General features: G+C 47.7%; 1 long non-coding RNA gene across 1 annotated transcript; it reads right to left on the bottom strand.

The window, feature by feature from the left end:
• Positions 1-1,981: 1,981 nt before the first annotated feature.
• LOC132491416 (uncharacterized) lies at positions 1,982-20,778 on the bottom strand. Its single transcript, XR_009532664.1, has 6 exons — positions 20,499-20,778; positions 18,538-18,614; positions 12,040-12,116; positions 5,542-5,618; positions 4,886-5,128; positions 1,982-4,163 (listed from the first exon to the last, which is right to left on the bottom strand). It is a non-coding gene; the product is annotated as an uncharacterized LOC132491416 (long non-coding RNA).
• Positions 20,779-20,829: the final 51 nt, after the last annotated feature.

Below are 20,829 nucleotides of genomic sequence, written 5' to 3'. Positions count from 1 at the left end.
GGAGGCCCCGGTCTTTTTAATATATGTATTTAATAGGTATTTGTACACGTATGGTAACCCTAATCTTAATTTTTCCATTCACCCCACCATTCCTTTTAGATAAGCATAGTTTGTTTTCTAAGTCTGTGAGTGTCTTTCTCTGTGGAAATATGTTCATTTGTGTTAGTTGTTAGATAACGCCTATAAGTGGTATCATAGGATATGTCTTTTGCTTTCCGACTTACCTCATGTTCTGTGATTATCTCCAGGATCAACTATGGTGCCTCAAAGAGGAGTGTTTCATTGTTTTCCACGGCGAATATTCCATTTTGTACATGGACCACTCCTTCTTTTTCCACTCATCTGGTGATGGACATTTTGGTTACTTCCATGTCTTGGTTATTGTGAAAATTCCTGTAGTGCAGCTGTTGAAGCCTGTGCCTTCTCGACTCTGGACTTCTCAGGTGAGAGGCTCAGCAGTGGGCCTGCTGAATGGAATGGTGGCTCAATTTTTACGTTTAAACGCAGCTCCTTTCTGTTCTCATTATTTGCTATTACCACTTTACATCTCACCAGAAGCTAGAGGGTACAGAGTTCTCTAAAACCCCCTCAGCATTTATTGCTTGTAGACTTTTTGCTGATGGTAGTTGACATGTGTGAGTTGAAAATTTTTGGAGGTTAGACTTGCATGAGTCTAATAATACCTGATGTTGAGCTTTTACCCATTTTCTTCTTTTTTGAAAATGAGTGAGTAAAACTTACCCCTCCATACTATCTCCTTGAAAATTTGCCAGTTTTGAATTTTTTTGGCCATTCCCTACCTCCGCACAATTGTTTAGGGCAGGTGTCCTTTACAGCCCTGAGTCCTTGGGAATGTTAAGTGACCATTAGCTGTGGGTTTAAAGTTGCTCTTGTGGGAAACAGCCACAAGGCGGCAGCATATCTACATTTCCAACTCTGGGTTTTTGGGCAACAGAGCTTTCCTGGAAATTGTGTTAGTAAGCAGCAAATTAGAGTGGAATGTGCCAGTGAAAAGCCCCAAGAGTTTATATCTCCTAAATTATTGTTTGTTTTTTAAATTTAATTTTTATTAATTATCAGAGCAAATTTGATAAAAATGTAGATTCTCCTAGGTGTACAGTCTCTGGTTCATCCTATCAATGTATCTGTCTATTCCTCTTTGGATCCTTTCCCATGTATGTTATTATAGAGTGTTGAGTAGACCTCTCTTCGTATCCCATAGGTACTTGGTCATTATATATTTCATATGTATTAGTACATGTCTGTTAACCCCCATATCGTAATTCATACATTCCTTACACCTTTCCATTTGGTTAAACATAATTTGGTTTTCTGAATCTATGTGTGTCCTTCTCTTGGAAATTATTTCATGGGTATCAATTTTTAGGTAACACCTGTAAGTGATGTCATAGGACGTCTGTCTTTCGGTTTCTATCTTACTTCATGTTGGGTGATTATCTGTAGATCCTTCTATGGTGGTGCCAACGGCACTGTTCCATGCTTTTTCATGGCTAATATTCCATTGTGTACATGGACGACTTCTTCTTGGTGCATTTTTCTGTTGATGGATATTTTGGTTTCTTCCAGGTCTTGGGATGGTACATGTTGCTGCAGTGCAGGATTGCCAGCCTGTGTCTTTTTGATTCTGGTCTACTCATGTGATAGGCCCATTAGTGGGCCTACCAGATCACATGGTAGCTCCATTTTTACCCTTAAACGCACCTCCAATCTGGTCTCACTACTGGCTGTTACCAGGTTTCATCCCACCAGCAGTTAAAGGGTACACAGTTCTCTAAAACCCCTTCAGCATTTATTCTTTTAGACTTTTTTTTGCTGATAATCATTCTGACGGCTGTGAGGTGAACGTTTTCGTACAGTGGACTTGCATGGCTTTATTAATTCCTGATGTTCAGCCTTTTTCCATTCCCATTTTTTTAACAAAAAAAGAAAGGAAAAGAAACAGAAGCCAAATATGCATAAATTATGCCTCTTGAAACTGTCGTTTTGAAATATGGACGTCTTTTGAATTTTTTGGTCGATATATGACCCCAGGATTTGTTTTCAGGGCAGGTGTCATTTACAGGCCTGCAATTATTTGGAATATCAACTGACCATTAGCGCTGGGATTAAAGCTGCTGTTGTGTGAAACGGCCACAAGGTGGCAGCAGTTCTCGCTTACCAAATCTGGTTACTAGGGCAGCAGAGCCTCAATGGAAGTCGTGTTCTAGATTGTAATTTAGAATGGAATGTGCCAGGAGAAAGCCCCTCAAGTTTGTCTCACTATTTCTTGTTCTTTTTTTAATTTAATTTTTTATTTTTTATTACTGCAAGTTTGATTACAACGTTTGGCTTGTTCTAGGTGTGCAAGATGTGGTTCTTTTACACATATACATATGTCTGTTCTTCCTGGGATCCTTATCCCATGTACGTTATGACAGAATGTTGAATAGTCTTCTCTTGGTATTCCGTAGGTCTTTGGTGATTATATATTTCACCTGTGTTTGTATACGTCTGTTAACCCCAATATCCTAATGTATCCAATCCTCACACCTTTCCATTGGTGAACCATAAATTTGTTTAATGAATCTCTGATAGCCCTTCTCTGTGGGAATATCTTCACTGGTATCAATTTTTAGGTAACACCTATAAGTGATATCATACGATATGTGTCTTTCTCTTTCTGACTTACTCCAGGTTGTGTGATTACATCTAGAATCATCTACGGTGCTGCACAGGGCAATGTGTCCCTTTTTTCCTTGGCTAATATTTTGTCTGTACTGGTACCAGTTCTTTTTTGTCCACTCATCTGTTGCTGGACTTTTTGGTTACTTCCATATCTTGGCTATTGTAATACTGTGCAGTGCACATTTGCCTTCCTGTGCCTTTCCAATTCTGTCTTCTTTGGTTATAGGTCCAGGAATGGGACTGCTGAATGATATTGTAGTTCAATGTGTACCTTTTAAAGGCATCTCCATTCTGTTCTCATTAGTGGCTCTTTCCAGGGTACATCCCACTGAAAGTTCAGGGTATGCATTTCTCCACAACACCTTCAGCATGCATGCATGCATGCATTCATTCATTCATTTATTTTCGTTTGTTTGTTTTGCGGTACACGGGCCTCTCACTGTTGTGGCCTCTCCTGTTGCGGAGCACAGGCACCCGCGGCATGTGGGATCTTCCCAGAACGGAGTACGAACCCGCGTCCCCTGCATCGCAGGTGGACTCTCAACCACTGCGCCACCAGGGAAGCCCCAGCATTTATTTATTATGGGTTTCGTGCTGAAGGTTATTCTGAGGGGTGTGAACTGATACCTCTTTGTGGTTGAATTTCCGTGTCTCATAATCCCTTGACATTAAGCTTTAAGGCATGTCCTTCTTAATTTTCAAACTGTGATTACAGCTTAGCTCTTCAAAGTGTTTTCTTAAAGTATGTGTCACATTTTGAAATTTTTTGGCCATTACCTCCCTCAAGACATTTTGAAGGCAGGTTTCATTTACAGCCCTGCAGTACTTGTTCACATGAAGTGACCATTAGCACAGGCTTTAAAGCTGCTTTTGCAGGTAACGGCCAGAGGGTGGCAGCCTTTCTAAGTTCCCCACGCTGGTACTAGGGAAACAGACCTTCCTGCCAGTGGTGTTCCTCGGTTATAAATTAGAGAGGAATGTGCCCAGATAAACCCCCAAATGCTTACGTCTCCTTACTTATGTTTGTTTTTAAATTTAATTTAAACTTTTTATTGGAGTAATATTCCATTGTGTACATGGACCACTGCTGCTTGGTGCACTCCTCTGTTGATGGACATTTTCGGTGCTTCCAAGTGTTGGCTATGGTAAGTATTGCTGGAGTGCAGAATTGCCAGTCTGTGAGGTTTTGATTCTCATTTTCTCAGGTGACAGGTCCAGCAGTGGGTATGACTGATTGCCTGGTAGCGCAATGTTTCCCTTTTCAAAGCACCTCCATTGTGTTTTCATTAGTGGCCCTTACCACATCCCCCCTAGAACGGAGGGTACGCACTTCCCCACGATCACTTCAGCATTTATTGCTTGCAGCATTTTTGCTAATGGCCATTCTGACTGCTGTGAGCTGATAGGTTTTTGTAATTTGGGTTTGCGTGTCTTTACAAATACCCAAAATTCATCATTTTTCCAAGCCGTTTTTGTTTCTGTTTAAAAAAAAGGAGAACAAAGTGTGCATACAATATACCTCTTGAAATTGTCTTCTTGGAAGGTTGCCCTCTTTTGAATTTCTTATTCGGTTTTCGACCCTAGGAATTTTTTGGTGGACAGGTGCCATTACAGAACTGCACGTTTGGTGAATAGTTAGTGACCATTAGCAGTGGGTTTAAAGCTGCTGTTGTGTGAAACGGTCACAAGGAGGCAGCATTTCTCCATTCCCCAATCTGGGTAGTAGGGCAGGAGAGCCTTTCTGGAAGTCGTGTTCCTAGCTTGTAAATTAGAATGGAATGTGCCAGGAGAAACCCCCATACGTTTATGTCTCATTACTTCTTGTTGGTTGTCTTAATTTTTGTAATCGGGGTAATGATTAGAATATTGTTTGCCCTAGTTGTACACAATCTGGCTCATTTGTACATTATATATGTCTATTCATATACAGATCCTCTTCCCATGCAAAATATTACACAGTGTTCTGTAGACGTCCCTTGCTATATGGTCGGTCTTTGTGACACATGTATATAATATGTATTGGGATATGTAACACTGATCTTCATTTATCCATTCCTCCCACCTTTCCTTTTAGATAAGTATAGTTTTTTCCTACATCTGTGAGTGTCTTTCTCTGTGGAAATATTTTTCTGTGGGTCAGTTATTAGATAACACCTATAAGTAATATCATAGGATATAGGGCTTTTGATTTCCAACTTACCTCATGTTCCATGATTATCTCTAGGCTCATCTGTGGTGCCTCAAAGAGCAGTAATTCATTGTTCTCCATGGTGAATATTCCATTGTGTACATGGACCTCTTCTTCTTTATCCATTCACCTGTTGATGGACATTTGGGTTGCTTCACCATCTTGGCTATTGTGAATAAGGCCGCAGGGCAACTGATACAGCCTGTGTCTTCCCGATTCTGGACTTTTCAGGTGAGAGGCCTAGCGGTGGGCCTGCTGCATCGAATGGAAAACGTAGGGAGTAACCAGGCAAAGTCAGTTACCATGGCAGCCATGGGAAAAACATTACCAAGTGACACGAACACTCCCAGGAGCCTACATTTGTTTCCACAATAAGTAAACATTTCTCATTTCTAAAGTACTATACTGTGAAATATGCATCTCAGTCAGAACTAGAGGTTACTCAATGTCTGCTGTGATCGGAGGAAAAGAGAAGGGCCTTACACAGTATCTAAAGCAATGACACGAAGAAACTAGGGGCCACGGGCAGAGACACACAGGCTCAGACAGGCTCCAATCTCTATGACATGCTGAGGAGATTCACTTTGTAAGGGCTCGAGCACGAGAAAGCAGCCACTAACCAGCTACCCTGTCTCAAATATGTGGAGAAAGTCAATGTAAATGCTTACCTATGTATTATTCTTTTCTGATCATCCTTTCAGTGTATCCCTTCTGGCTTTGTGCAAAGCGATTCTTTGTTTTGTACCTGAAAAATGAGTGGCACATGTAAATGGATGAAACTTGTCAGAGCAGACATCCAAGGAGCTCTTCAGCTAACGAACGAGGAGCTCCGAGTTCTGGGAGAGAATCGTAAAAGTAGTGTAGAATCACAATATCTTAGAGCATCCTTTATATGAAATCCCCTCTTGCATATCACCAGTCACTGGTCATCAGCCTATACATGAACTTTGCAGTGACAGAAAACCCAGCACTGTCTAGACAGGTCTAGGCACTTCTAGTTGCTACAGCAGTCTATATCAAATTCAGAATCTGACTCCCTGTCACGCATCAGTCCCAGTCTGCCTTCTGCAATGGTACACCCCATGGCACACCTCATCTCTTTTCCATCTGGCACAATTCCCAAACACCTGAGGACAATTTTGTTCTTCCTAAAGCTCTCTTCTCCCACGTCACCCTCCTAAATCACTCCTTCCTTCCTGTGTTTATGACTTTGAGGAGCCCCCAAGGTTTTCTCATCCCAAGGCCATGACAAGCAATGGCATCAGTGTGCCTGCTACAGATTCTAGGAAAGGGGCAGGGCCACACAAGGGTCTGGCAAATGTGACTGACAACCTGAAGGGAGAGTACATGTGAGAACCTCAGCCTCTCTTCAGTCCTCAGCCTCTATCCAAGGTTTCTCCATAGCACACTATTGACATTTTGGGCCAGATAATTCTTTTGGGGTGGTGGGGAGGGCTGTCCTATGCCTTGTACGATATGTAGTAGCATCCTGGCCACTACCCACTAGATGTCTGCAGCACCGCCCCACCCGCCCCCACACCCCGGATGTGACAAAGAAAACTGTCTCCAGCCATTGTCAAACGTTCTGGAGGACGGGTGATGGCAAAATCACCCTCACTCAAGAGCCACTGCTCTTTCCAATGACTCTGTTCACCCATGAGGACTCAAAACCCTCTCCTCTGCTGGCTTAGCATTCAACTCTCCAGAACGTCTATCGTGTATCAAAATGCTATTTGAAATTTGATAGTATTTATCTCTATAACGGTGTCTGATGAAAGTAAAACTCTTTCGCCAGATGTTAAGAACCTCCCAGGTGATTAATCCACGTTTACCTTATCTCCTACCCGAGACACTGGAAATTACAGAAATGATCGGACACCCATTTTCGGTATCCGTTCAGGAAGTACCTGTTGTCTAAGGCTTTTTGGCAACCTGAACAACTGAATTAAAGTAAAATATTCTGCCTGACCGTGGCTTTGTGAGACAAGACACAAACCTGTAGCAGGACCCTCCTCTCTGCTGTTTACGGAATTGAGGTATCTGACTGGAAAGCCGTTGGAGGTGAACTGCCCAAGAAAGCAGTGGGTTCAGGATGAGAATTTGGAAAGGGTGACAAGGGAGGGGAGAATGAACCTCAGCTGAAAAGAAAGGGGAAAAGTACCAAGAGATGAGTTCTCTTGACTGAAGAGAAGATACGCTGAAAGCCATCAGCTTGCCCTCGGGGGCCCTCAGCTCTCTGGGGAGCTCTAAGGGAAGGGTGAGCCTGGACCTACGACTCCGGACTCCTGGTCTCGGCCCCCAGGCCTGACCCATTCACTCAGACTCTCAATAAATACTTGTATTCAAAGACCTTACACGGGGACCACATCTGGGAAAACATCGCCGCACCCTCATCATAAGTCACAGGGGGAGACCCGAACTGGCCAAGCCATGACAGGAGCTGTGAGGGCGACAAAAGAGCACGGCAGGGATGGGACATCGGATCGCCAGAAGCCCTCCGCCCTCCTGGTTCGTAATGCCAGGGCCCCATCGCCGCGTATCGCCGGACCCCGGTCCTGCCTCCGCCGCGCACCCTTCCCCAAGGTTGGCGGGGGTCTGGAGTCACCACCCCCGGTTCGGACCTACAGACCTCGCCGCTGCTGAGCTCTACAGATCCCGCTCCTTCCACACAGTTCGCCGAGTCCGCGGGCCTTACTGAGCCGCGCCGGCCACCGTCCGCGAGGCCTTGGCGCGCCTGTGACGTCACTGTCGTGCGCCTCTCCCGCAGCAAGCGGAGTATGGCTCTCGCACGGCGGCTGCGGCTGTTGTCGCTCGCGGCTCGGTTGCTTCTGGCGCCTCGCCGGGACCTGACGGTCTGCGGTCCCATCGAGCCCCTGCCCGTGGTGCGCATCCTGCGGGCTCTACAGCGGCGGCAGGAAGAGCGGCAGAGTGGGCAGCGGAGCCCCCCGCGGCCGGTGCTGGCGCGACCTGGGCCGCTGCCACAACGACTGAGCTCACGTGCCGCAACTACTGAAGCCCATGCGCCTAGAGCCGGTGGCCCCCAACAAGAGAAGCCACCACAATGAGAAGCCGGTGCACCGCAACGAAGAGGAGCCCCCACTCACCGCAACTAGAGAAAGCCCACGTGCAGCAACGAAGACCCAACACAGCCAAAAGTAAACAAATAAATAAAAGGAAAAAAGATACAACACAGTATTGTTAACCATAGTTGCCATGCTGCACATTACATCCCAGAACGTATTTGTCTTGTAACTGGAAGTTTGTATCCTCTGACCACCCTCACCCATTTCCCCCACCCCCCACCCCCACCTCATCCCCATAGGTTAAAATTTTAAATAGAGGAGCCCAGATAAACTTCAATGAGCAGGTGACATCTGAGCAGAGATCTGAGTTAGCCAAGTTCGTATCTAATGGAAGAGCGCGCAGGAGAGGTAAGGGCCGGTGCAAAGACCCTGGGGCAGGAGCTTGTCTGGTGGGTTAGAAGAACAGGAAGGAGGCCACTGTGGTTGCAGCACAGAAAGGAGAAGAGGGTAACGGAAGTCAGATACACAATGGATGGAGAGCAGTGAGCAGGTAGGACACAGTGGTCGGACCCCGAATGGCCTTGTCGGACGCTCTGCGGGCTGTGTTAGCGCTTCACGGTAGGAGCCAGTGAAGGATTTTAAGGAGAGGAGTGGCATGACTGATCACATTCCCCATGATCACGCCGACTGCTGTATGAAAAGCAGACTGTGGGGGCCACGGTAGACACTGGCAGATCATCAGAAGGCTCTTCTGCCACCGATGTCAGAGATGATGGTGGCTCAGGACGGAGAGATAGTAGGGGAGGTGGCGAGAAGTGGTCACATTCTAAAAATATTTTGAAGGTAGAGCAACAGGAGTAAAACGAAGAAAATCCAAATCCCGTGGCCCAGAGATAACTGTTAATTTATTTATTCTAAGCAAACTCGGTCCCTCCTAAAAACCACAAAGCTTGCCAAGGATGCTCTTCTCAGAGGTACTACCTTTGTACTACTCAGCCCACTCCGGCATGCCCTCCCCCTCTGCCACTCTCCCAAAACTGCTCTGATTCAAGTCACCAATTACCTCGAAGTGGCTCAGTCTATGAGACACTGACCTGTCCTCAATCGTGTTCTGCTAGCAGCACATGGCATGGTGGAGCCTCCCCTCTTGCTTGATCTCTCTCCTCCCTGGGTTCGTCGACCGCACACTCTCCCAGTTTTTCTCTCTACCCCTGCTTTGCAGTCTCTTTTCCTGGTTTCACCTCCTGCCCTCACATGTTGAGGTTGCTCCTCAGTCGTGGGCCCTCTTCCCTGCTAATTTCACACATCCTGCCCCACAAATTTATTCACTCCCATGGTATAAAATACTGGCCACGATCATCTCCAAAGGCATCCCAACCTCACACCAACTGCTCAAAACACATCCCCACTCGGATGTGTTAAGGGCATCTCCTACTCCACGTGTAGAAAACAAAGCCTTGATCAACCTTCCTAAGCCTCGTACTCTGTCTCCAATTATTTATTCAGCGGACACTTACTGAGCCCCTAAGATACGCCAAGCACTGCTAGGCACTAGAGACAAAAAGATGAGGCAGGAGGGTAAGGTTCAATAGAACAGAGGGTTATAGAAAGGGAACTTACAGATATGTGTGAAAATAAAAGTGTGCGTGGTGCTGTGATGGAGCACTTACGTAAGGCTGTAGGAGTCTAGCTCAGCAGCGAAGAGACTGATGGGGGTTGAGGAGGGCCTCCCTCAAAAAATAATCTCTGTGGACTTCCCTGGTGGCGCAGCGGCTCAGAATCCGCCAGCCAGCACTATTTACAATAGCCAGGACATGGAAGCAACCCAAGTGTCCATCGACAGACGAATAGATAGGAAGATGTGGCACATATATACAATGGACTATTACTCAGCCTTAAAAAGAAACGAAATTGAGTTACTTGTACTGAGGTGGATAGACCTAGAGTCTGTCATACAGAGTGAAGTAAGTCAGAAAGAAAAACAAATACCGTACGCTAACACATATGTATGGAATCTAAAAAAATAAAATAGTTCTGATGAAGCTAGGGGCAGGACAGGAATAAAGACGCAGACGTAGGGAATGGACTTGAGGACACGGGGAGGGGGAAGGGGAAGCGGCGATGAAGTAATAGAGTGGCACTGACATATATACAATACCAAATGTAAAATAGCTAGGTAGTGGGAAGCAGCGGCATCGCAAAGGGAGATCAGCTCAGTGCCTTGCCACCACCTAGAGGGGTGGGATCAGGAGGGTGGAGGCAGACTCGAGAGGGAGGGCATATGGGGATATACGTATGCATAGAGCTGATTCACTTTGTTATACAGCAGAAACTAACACACCATTGTAAAGCAATTATACTCCAATAAATATGTTTAAAACAAAACAAAACAAAAACAAAAACAAGAATCCACCTGCCAATGCAGGGGACACGGGTTTGCTCCCTGCTCCAGGAAGACCCCGCATGCCTCGGAGCAACTAAGCCCACGAGCCACCGCTACTGAGCCCGTGCGCCACAACTTCTGAAGCCCGCGCACATAGAGCCCGTGCTCCGCAACAAGAGAAGCCCCTGCAGTGAGAAGCCCGTGCCCCACGACGAAGGGTAGCCCCTCCTCGCCGCAACGACAGAAAGCCCACGCGCGGCAACGAAGACCCAACGCGACCAGAAATTGATTAATTAAAGCTTATATTAAAAAAAAAAAAAACAAAGAAAAAAATCTCTGCTGGGGATTCCCCGGTGGTCCTCTGGTTAGGACCCTGTGCCTCCAGTTCAGGGGGCCTGGGTTCAATCCCTGGTTGGGGAACTAAGATCCACCGCAGCCCAAATAAAAATGAAATAAAATAAAATATATTAAAATAAAAAAAGAAAGGATCTCTGATTCAAGGTCTAAAGGGTGAGAAGGTGTTTATCAGGCCAATATGTGGGGAGAAAATTTTTCCCATTTCAGTAAGTAGCACCTCCATTTACCCAATTACACACCATTAACCCACATTCCCCACATCCAATTCATCGCTTACTCCTATTCGCCTCCAAGCCATCACTAACCTTCCAAATATGACTCTAACGTGCCTGCTTTACTCCACCTCCAAGGCCACCACTGTGCACAAAGCCAGTCCCCTAATGAGTCTCCCCAAATCTTCTCCCGCCCCCTCCTATCCATTCTCTTACAATAGCCAGTATGGTGTCTGAAAAAGGCATCTCTGCTAACACCACTTCCCTGTTTATACCCTGCAATGGCTTCCCACCAACTTTAGGATAAATCCCAAACAGATGATGGACTGGAGGTTGGAAGACCAGAAGGAGGTAGGGTGTTAGGTTAGAAAGAGGGATAAAGGGTCTAGGCAAACAGCGAAAAGGGCTGAAAAGAAAATGATCGGCACTTGTACAACAGTCCGGATGCAGGCAGGAGAATGCAGGAATAGCGAAGGAATACAAATAGCCAGCCACTTTTTATTTCTGCAATGCCTTTGCAATTCCCAAAGTGCTTCACTTATAACTGTGATTCTCAAACCTAGCTGTACATTAGAATCATCTGGAGAGATTTTTAAAACTACCAATGGCCAGGCCTCACCCCATTTTAATCAGAATATACACTTCACTAGGGCAGGAATTTTGTCTGTTTCATTCACTGTCCATATGAAAAGTACCTGGGACATACATGGTGCTCAGAAAATATATACTGAATGAATAAATGAAGGAAGGAATGTACCACTATCACCTGAGATCCAAGGAGACATTCTTTTCAAAACTTAGGGAGTAACCAGGCAACGTCAGTTACCATGGCAGCCCTGGGAGAAACATTACCATGTGACACTAACATTCCCAGGAGCCTACATTTGTTTCCACAATAGGTAAACCTTTCTCATTTCAAAGTACTATAATGTGAAATATGCATCTCAGTCAGAACTAGAGGTTACTCAATGTCTGCTGTGATCGGAGGAAAAGAGAAGGGCCTTACACAGTATCTAAAGCAATGACACGAAGAAACTAGGGGCCACGGGCAGAGACACACAGGCTCAGACAGGCTCCAATCTCTATGACATGCTGAGGAGATTCACTTTGTAAGGGCTCGAGCACGAGAAAGCAGCCACTAACCAGCTACTCTGTCTCAAATATGTGGAGAAAGTCAATGTAAATGCTTACCTATGTATTATTCTTTTCTGATCATCCTTTCAGTGTATCCCTTCTGGCTTTGTGCAAAGCGATTCTTTGTTTTGTACCTGAAAAATGAGTGGCACATGTAAATGGATGAAACTTGTCAGAGCAGACATCCAAGGAGCTCTTCAGCTAACGAACGAGGAGGTCCGAGTTCTGGGAAAGAATCGTAAAAGTGGTGTAGAATCACAATATCTTAGAGCATCCTTTATATGAAATCCCCTCTTTCATATCACCAGTCACTGGTCATCAGCCTATACATGAACTTTGCAGTGACAGAAAACCCAGCACTGTCTAGACAGGTCTAGGCACTTCTAGTTGCTACAGCAGTCTATATCAAGTTCAGAATCTGACTCCCTGTCACGCATCAGTCCCAGTCTGCCTTCTGCAATGGTACACCCCATGGCACACCTCATCTCTTTTCCACCTGGCACATTTCCCAAACACATGAGGACAATTTTGTTCTTCCTAAAGCTCTCTTCTCCCACGTCACCCTCCTAAATCACTCCTTCCTTCCTGTGTTTATGACTTTGAGGAGCCCCCAGGGTTTTCTCACCCCAAGGCCGTGACAAGCAATGGCATCAGTGTGCCTGCTACAGATTCTGGGAAAGGGGCAGGGCCACACAAGGGTCTGGCAAATGTGACTGACAACCTGATGTGAGAGTACATGTGAGAACCTCAGCCTCTCTTCAGTCCTCAGCCTCTATCCAAGGTTTCTCCATAGCACACTATTGACATTTTGGGCCAGATAATTCTTTTGGGGTGGTGGGGAGGGCTGTCCTATGCCTTGTACGATATGTAGTAGCATCCTGGCCACTACCCACTAGATGTCTGCAGCACCGCCCCACCCGCCCCCACACCCCGGATGTGACAAAGAAAACTGTCTCCAGCCATTGTCAAACGTTCTGGAGGACGGGTGATGGCAAAATCACCCTCACTCAAGAGCCACTGCTCTTTCCAATGACTCTGTTCACCCATGAGGACTCAAAACCCTCTCCTCTGCTGGCTTAGCATTCAACTCTCCAGAACGTCTATCGTGTATCAAAATGCTATTTGAAATTTGATAGTATTTATCTCTATAACGGTGTCTGATGAAAGTAAAACTCTTTCGCCAGATGTTAAGAACCTCCCAGGTGATTAATCCACGTTTACCTTATCTCCTACCCGAGACACTGGAAATTACAGAAATGATCGGACACCCATTTTCGGTATCCGTTCAGGAAGTACCTGTTGTCTAAGGCTTTTTGGCAACCTGAACAACTGAATTAAAGTAAAATATTCTGCCTGACCGTGGCTTTGTGAGACAAGACACAAACCTGTAGCAGGACCCTCCTCTCTGCTGTTTACGGAATTGAGGTATCTGACTGGAAAGCCGTTGGAGGTGAACTGCCCAAGAAAGCAGTGGGTTCAGGATGAGAATTTGGAAAGGGTGACAAGGGAGGGGAGAATGAACCTCAGCTGAAAAGAAAGGGGAAAAGTACCAAGAGATGAGTTCTCTTGACTGAAGAGAAGATACGCTGAAAGCCATCAGCTTGCCCTCGGGGGCCCTCAGCTCTCTGGGGAGCTCTAAGGGAAGGGTGAGCCTGGACCTACGACTCCGGACTCCTGGTCTCGGCCCCCAGGCCTGACCCATTCACTCAGACTCTCAATAAATACTTGTATTCAAAGACCTTACACGGGGACCACATCTGGGAAAACATCGCCGCACCCTCATCATAAGTCACAGGGGGAGACCCGAACTGGCCAAGCCATGACAGGAGCTGTGAGGGCGACAAAAGAGCACGGCAGGGATGGGACATCGGATCGCCAGAAGCCCTCCGCCCTCCTGGTTCGTAATGCCAGGGCCCCATCGCCGCGTATCGCCGGACCCCGGTCCTGCCTCCGCCGCGCACCCTTCCCCAAGGTTGGCGGGGGTCTGGAGTCACCACCCCCGGTTCGGACCTACAGACCTCGCCGCTGCTGAGCTCTACAGATCCCGCTCCTTCCACACAGTTCGCCGAGTCCGCGGGCCTTACTGAGCCGCGCCGGCCACCGTCCGCGAGGCCTTGGCGCGCCTGTGACGTCACTGTCGTGCGCCTCTCCCGCAGCAAGCGGAGTATGGCTCTCGCACGGCGGCTGCGGCTGTTGTCGCTCGCGGCTCGGTTGCTTCTGGCGCCTCGCCGGGACCTGACGGTCTGCGGTCCCATCGAGCCCCTGCCCGTGGTGCGCATCCTGCGGGCTCTACAGCGGCGGCAGGAAGAGCGGCAGAGTGGGCAGCGGAGCCCCCCGCGGCCGGTGCTGGCGCGACCTGGGCCGCTGCCACAACGACTGAGCTCACGTGCCGCAACTACTGAAGCCCATGCGCCTAGAGCCGGTGGCCCCCAACAAGAGAAGCCACCACAATGAGAAGCCGGTGCACCGCAACGAAGAGGAGCCCCCACTCACCGCAACTAGAGAAAGCCCACGTGCAGCAACGAAGACCCAACACAGCCAAAAGTAAACAAATAAATAAAAGGAAAAAAGATACAACACAGTATTGTTAACCATAGTTGCCATGCTGCACATTACATCCCAGAACGTATTTGTCTTGTAACTGGAAGTTTGTATCCTCTGACCACCCTCACCCATTTCCCCCACCCCCCACCCCCACCTCATCCCCATAGGTTAAAATTTTAAATAGAGGAGCCCAGATAAACTTCAATGAGCAGGTGACATCTGAGCAGAGATCTGAGTTAGCCAAGTTCGTATCTAATGGAAGAGCGCGCAGGAGAGGTAAGGGCCGGTGCAAAGACCCTGGGGCAGGAGCTTGTCTGGTGGGTTAGAAGAACAGGAAGGAGGCCACTGTGGTTGCAGCACAGAAAGGAGAAGAGGGTAACGGAAGTCAGATACACAATGGATGGAGAGCAGTGAGCAGGTAGGACACAGTGGTCGGACCCCGAATGGCCTTGTCGGACGCTCTGCGGGCTGTGTTAGCGCTTCACGGTAGGAGCCAGTGAAGGATTTTAAGGAGAGGAGTGGCATGACTGATCACATTCCCCATGATCACGCCGACTGCTGTATGAAAAGCAGACTGTGGGGGCCACGGTAGACACTGGCAGATCATCAGAAGGCTCTTCTGCCACCGATGTCAGAGATGATGGTGGCTCAGGACGGAGAGATAGTAGGGGAGGTGGCGAGAAGTGGTCACATTCTAAAAATATTTTGAAGGTAGAGCAACAGGAGTAAAACGAAGAAAATCCAAATCCCGTGGCCCAGAGATAACTGTTAATTTATTTATTCTAAGCAAACTCGGTCCCTCCTAAAAACCACAAAGCTTGCCAAGGATGCTCTTCTCAGAGGTACTACCTTTGTACTACTCAGCCCACTCCGGCATGCCCTCCCCCTCTGCCACTCTCCCAAAACTGCTCTGATTCAAGTCACCAATTACCTCGAAGTGGCTCAGTCTATGAGACACTGACCTGTCCTCAATCGTGTTCTGCTAGCAGCACATGGCATGGTGGAGCCTCCCCTCTTGCTTGATCTCTCTCCTCCCTGGGTTCGTCGACCGCACACTCTCCCAGTTTTTCTCTCTACCCCTGCTTTGCAGTCTCTTTTCCTGGTTTCACCTCCTGCCCTCACATGTTGAGGTTGCTCCTCAGTCGTGGGCCCTCTTCCCTGCTAATTTCACACATCCTGCCCCACAAATTTATTCACTCCCATGGTATAAAATACTGGCCACGATCATCTCCAAAGGCATCCCAACCTCACACCAACTGCTCAAAACACATCCCCACTCGGATGTGTTAAGGGCATCTCCTACTCCACGTGTAGAAAACAAAGCCTTGATCAACCTTCCTAAGCCTCGTACTCTGTCTCCAATTATTTATTCAGCGGACACTTACTGAGCCCCTAAGATACGCCAAGCACTGCTAGGCACTAGAGACAAAAAGATGAGGCAGGAGGGTAAGGTTCAATAGAACAGAGGGTTATAGAAAGGGAACTTACAGATATGTGTGAAAATAAAAGTGTGCGTGGTGCTGTGATGGAGCACTTACGTAAGGCTGTAGGAGTCTAGCTCAGCAGCGAAGAGACTGATGGGGGTTGAGGAGGGCCTCCCTCAAAAAATAATCTCTGTGGACTTCCCTGGTGGCGCAGCGGCTCAGAATCCGCCAGCCAGCACTATTTACAATAGCCAGGACATGGAAGCAACCCAAGTGTCCATCGACAGACGAATAGATAGGAAGATGTGGCACATATATACAATGGACTATTACTCAGCCTTAAAAAGAAACGAAATTGAGTTACTTGTACTGAGGTGGATAGACCTAGAGTCTGTCATACAGAGTGAAGTAAGTCAGAAAGAAAAACAAATACCGTACGCTAACACATATGTATGGAATCTAAAAAAATAAAATAGTTCTGATGAAGCTAGGGGCAGGACAGGAATAAAGACGCAGACGTAGGGAATGGACTTGAGGACACGGGGAGGGGGAAGGGGAAGCGGCGATGAAGTAATAGAGTGGCACTGACATATATACAATACCAAATGTAAAATAGCTAGGTAGTGGGAAGCAGCGGCATCGCAAAGGGAGATCAGCTCAGTGCCTTGCCACCACCTAGAGGGGTGGGATCAGGAGGGTGGAGGCAGACTCGAGAGGGAGGGCATATGGGGATATACGTATGCATAGAGCTGATTCACTTTGTTATACAGCAGAAACTAACACACCATTGTAAAGCAATTATACTCCAATAAATATGTTTAAAACAAAACAAAACAAAAACAAAAACAAGAATCCACCTGCCAATGCAGGGGACACGGGTTTGCTCCCTGCTCCAGGAAGACCCCGCATGCCTCGGAGCAACTAAGCCCACGAGCCACCGCTACTGAGCCCGTGCGCCACAACTTCTGAAGCCCGCGCACATAGAGCCCGTGCTCCGCAACAAGAGAAGCCCCTGCAGTGAGAAGCCCGTGCCCCACGACGAAGGGTAGCCCCTCCTCGCCGCAACGACAGAAAGCCCACGCGCGGCAACGAAGACCCAACGCGACCAGAAATTGATTAATTAAAGCTTATATTAAAAAAAAAAAAAACAAAGAAAAAAATCTCTGCTGGGGATTCCCCGGTGGTCCTCTGGTTAGGACCCTGTGCCTCCAGTTCAGGGGGCCTGGGTTCAATCCCTGGTTGGGGAACTAAGATCCACCGCAGCCCAAATAAAAATGAAATAAAATAAAATATATTAAAATAAAAAAAGAAAGGATCTCTGATTCAAGGTCTAAAGGGTGAGAAGGTGTTTATCAGGCCAATATGTGGGGAGAAAATTTTTCCCATTTCAGTAAGTAGCACCTCCATTTACCCAATTACACACCATTAACCCACATTCCCCACATCCAATTCATCGCTTACTCCTATTCGCCTCCAAGCCATCACTAACCTTCCAAATATGACTCTAACGTGCCTGCTTTACTCCACCTCCAAGGCCACCACTGTGCACAAAGCCAGTCCCCTAATGAGTCTCCCCAAATCTTCTCCCGCCCCCTCCTATCCATTCTCTTACAATAGCCAGTATGGTGTCTGAAAAAGGCATCTCTGCTAACACCACTTCCCTGTTTATACCCTGCAATGGCTTCCCACCAACTTTAGGATAAATCCCAAACAGATGATGGACTGGAGGTTGGAAGACCAGAAGGAGGTAGGGTGTTAGGTTAGAAAGAGGGATAAAGGGTCTAGGCAAACAGCGAAAAGGGCTGAAAAGAAAATGATCGGCACTTGTACAACAGTCCGGATGCAGGCAGGAGAATGCAGGAATAGCGAAGGAATACAAATAGCCAGCCACTTTTTATTTCTGCAATGCCTTTGCAATTCCCAAAGTGCTTCACTTATAACTGTGATTCTCAAACCTAGCTGTACATTAGAATCATCTGGAGAGATTTTTAAAACTACCAATGGCCAGGCCTCACCCCATTTTAATCAGAATATACACTTCACTAGGGCAGGAATTTTGTCTGTTTCATTCACTGTCCATATGAAAAGTACCTGGGACATACATGGTGCTCAGAAAATATATACTGAATGAATAAATGAAGGAAGGAATGTACCACTATCACCTGAGATCCAAGGAGACATTCTTTTCAAAACTTAGGGAGTAACCAGGCAACGTCAGTTACCATGGCAGCCCTGGGAGAAACATTACCATGTGACACTAACATTCCCAGGAGCCTACATTTGTTTCCACAATAGGTAAACCTTTCTCATTTCAAAGTACTATAATGTGAAATATGCATCTCAGTCAGAACTAGAGGTTACTCAATGTCTGCTGTGATCGGAGGAAAAGAGAAGGGCCTTACACAGTATCTAAAGCAATGACACGAAGAAACTAGGGGCCACGGGCAGAGACACACAGGCTCAGACAGGCTCCAATCTCTATGACATGCTGAGGAGATTCACTTTGTAAGGGCTCGAGCACGAGAAAGCAGCCACTAACCAGCTACTCTGTCTCAAATATGTGGAGAAAGTCAATGTAAATGCTTACCTATGTATTATTCTTTTCTGATCATCCTTTCAGTGTATCCCTTCTGGCTTTGTGCAAAGCGATTCTTTGTTTTGTACCTGAAAAATGAGTGGCACATGTAAATGGATGAAACTTGTCAGAGCAGACATCCAAGGAGCTCTTCAGCTAACGAACGAGGAGGTCCGAGTTCTGGGAAAGAATCGTAAAAGTGGTGTAGAATCACAATATCTTAGAGCATCCTTTATATGAAATCCCCTCTTTCATATCACCAGTCACTGGTCATCAGCCTATACATGAACTTTGCAGTGACAGAAAACCCAGCACTGTCTAGACAGGTCTAGGCACTTCTAGTTGCTACAGCAGTCTATATCAAGTTCAGAATCTGACTCCCTGTCACGCATCAGTCCCAGTCTGCCTTCTGCAATGGTACACCCCATGGCACACCTCATCTCTTTTCCACCTGGCACATTTCCCAAACACATGAGGACAATTTTGTTCTTCCTAAAGCTCTCTTCTCCCACGTCACCCTCCTAAATCACTCCTTCCTTCCTGTGTTTATGACTTTGAGGAGCCCCCAGGGTTTTCTCACCCCAAGGCCGTGACAAGCAATGGCATCAGTGTGCCTGCTACAGATTCTGGGAAAGGGGCAGGGCCACACAAGGGTCTGGCAAATGTGACTGACAACCTGATGTGAGAGTACATGTGAGAACCTCAGCCTCTCTTCAGTCCTCAGCCTCTATCCAAGGTTTCTCCATAGCACACTATTGACATTTTGGGCCAGATAATTCTTTTGGGGTGGTGGGGAGGGCTGTCCTATGCCTTGTACGATATGTAGTAGCATCCTGGCCACTACCCACTAGATGTCTGCAGCACCGCCCCACCCGCCCCCACACCCCGGATGTGACAAAGAAAACTGTCTCCAGCCATTGTCAAACGTTCTGGAGGACGGGTGATGGCAAAATCACCCTCACTCAAGAGCCACTGCTCTTTCCAATGACTCTGTTCACCCATGAGGACTCAAAACCCTCTCCTCTGCTGGCTTAGCATTCAACTCTCCAGAACGTCTATCGTGTATCAAAATGCTATTTGAAATTTGATAGTATTTATCTCTATAACGGTGTCTGATGAAAGTAAAACTCTTTCGCCAGATGTTAAGAACCTCCCAGGTGATTAATCCACGTTTACCTTATCTCCTACCCGAGACACTGGAAATTACAGAAATGATCGGACACCCATTTTCGGTATCCGTTCAGGAAGTACCTGTTGTCTAAGGCTTTTTGGCAACCTGAACAACTGAATTAAAGTAAAATATTCTGCCTGACCGTGGCTTTGTGAGACAAGACACAAACCTGTAGCAGGACCCTCCTCTCTGCTGTTTACGGAATTGAGGTATCTGACTGGAAAGCCGTTGGAGGTGAACTGCCCAAGAAAGCAGTGGGTTCAGGATGAGAATTTGGAAAGGGTGACAAGGGAGGGGAGAATGAACCTCAGCTGAAAAGAAAGGGGAAAAGTACCAAGAGATGAGTTCTCTTGACTGAAGAGAAGATACGCTGAAAGCCATCAGCTTGCCCTCGGGGGCCCTCAGCTCTCTGGGGAGCTCTAAGGGAAGGGTGAGCCTGGACCTACGACTCCGGACTCCTGGTCTCGGCCCCCAGGCCTGACCCATTCACTCAGACTCTCAATAAATACTTGTATTCAAAGACCTTACACGGGGACCACATCTGGGAAAACATCGCCGCACCCTCATCATAAGTCACAGGGGGAGACCCGAACTGGCCAAGCCATGACAGGAGCTGTGAGGGCGACAAAAGAGCACGGCAGGGATGGGACATCGGATCGCCAGAAGCCCTCCGCCCTCCTGGTTCGTAATGCCAGGGCCCCATCGCCGCGTATCGCCGGACCCCGGTCCTGCCTCCGCCGCGCACCCTTCCCCAAGGTTGGCGGGGGTCTGGAGTCACCACCCCCGGTTCGGACCTACAGACCTCGCCGCTGCTGAGCTCTACAGATCCCGCTCCTTCCACACAGTTCGCCGAGTCCGCGGGCCTTACTGAGCCGCGCCGGCCACCGTCCGCGAGGCCTTGGCGCGCCTGTGACGTCACTGTCGTGCGCCTCTCCCGCAGCAAGCGGAGTATGGCTCTCGCACGGCGGCTGCGGCTGTTGTCGCTCGCGGCTCGGTTGCTTCTGGCGCCTCGCCGGGACCTGACGGTCTGCGGTCCCATCGAGCCCCTGCCCGTGGTGCGCATCCTGCGGGCTCTACAGCGGCGGCAGGAAGAGCGGCAGAGTGGGCAGCGGAGCCCCCCGCGGCCGGTGCTG

Source organism: Mesoplodon densirostris, chromosome 5 (genome assembly GCF_025265405.1).
Source record: "Mesoplodon densirostris isolate mMesDen1 chromosome 5, mMesDen1 primary haplotype, whole genome shotgun sequence".
Lineage (NCBI taxonomy): Eukaryota > Metazoa > Chordata > Mammalia > Artiodactyla > Ziphiidae > Mesoplodon > Mesoplodon densirostris.
This window is presented reverse-complemented; position numbering and strand designations above follow the sequence as displayed.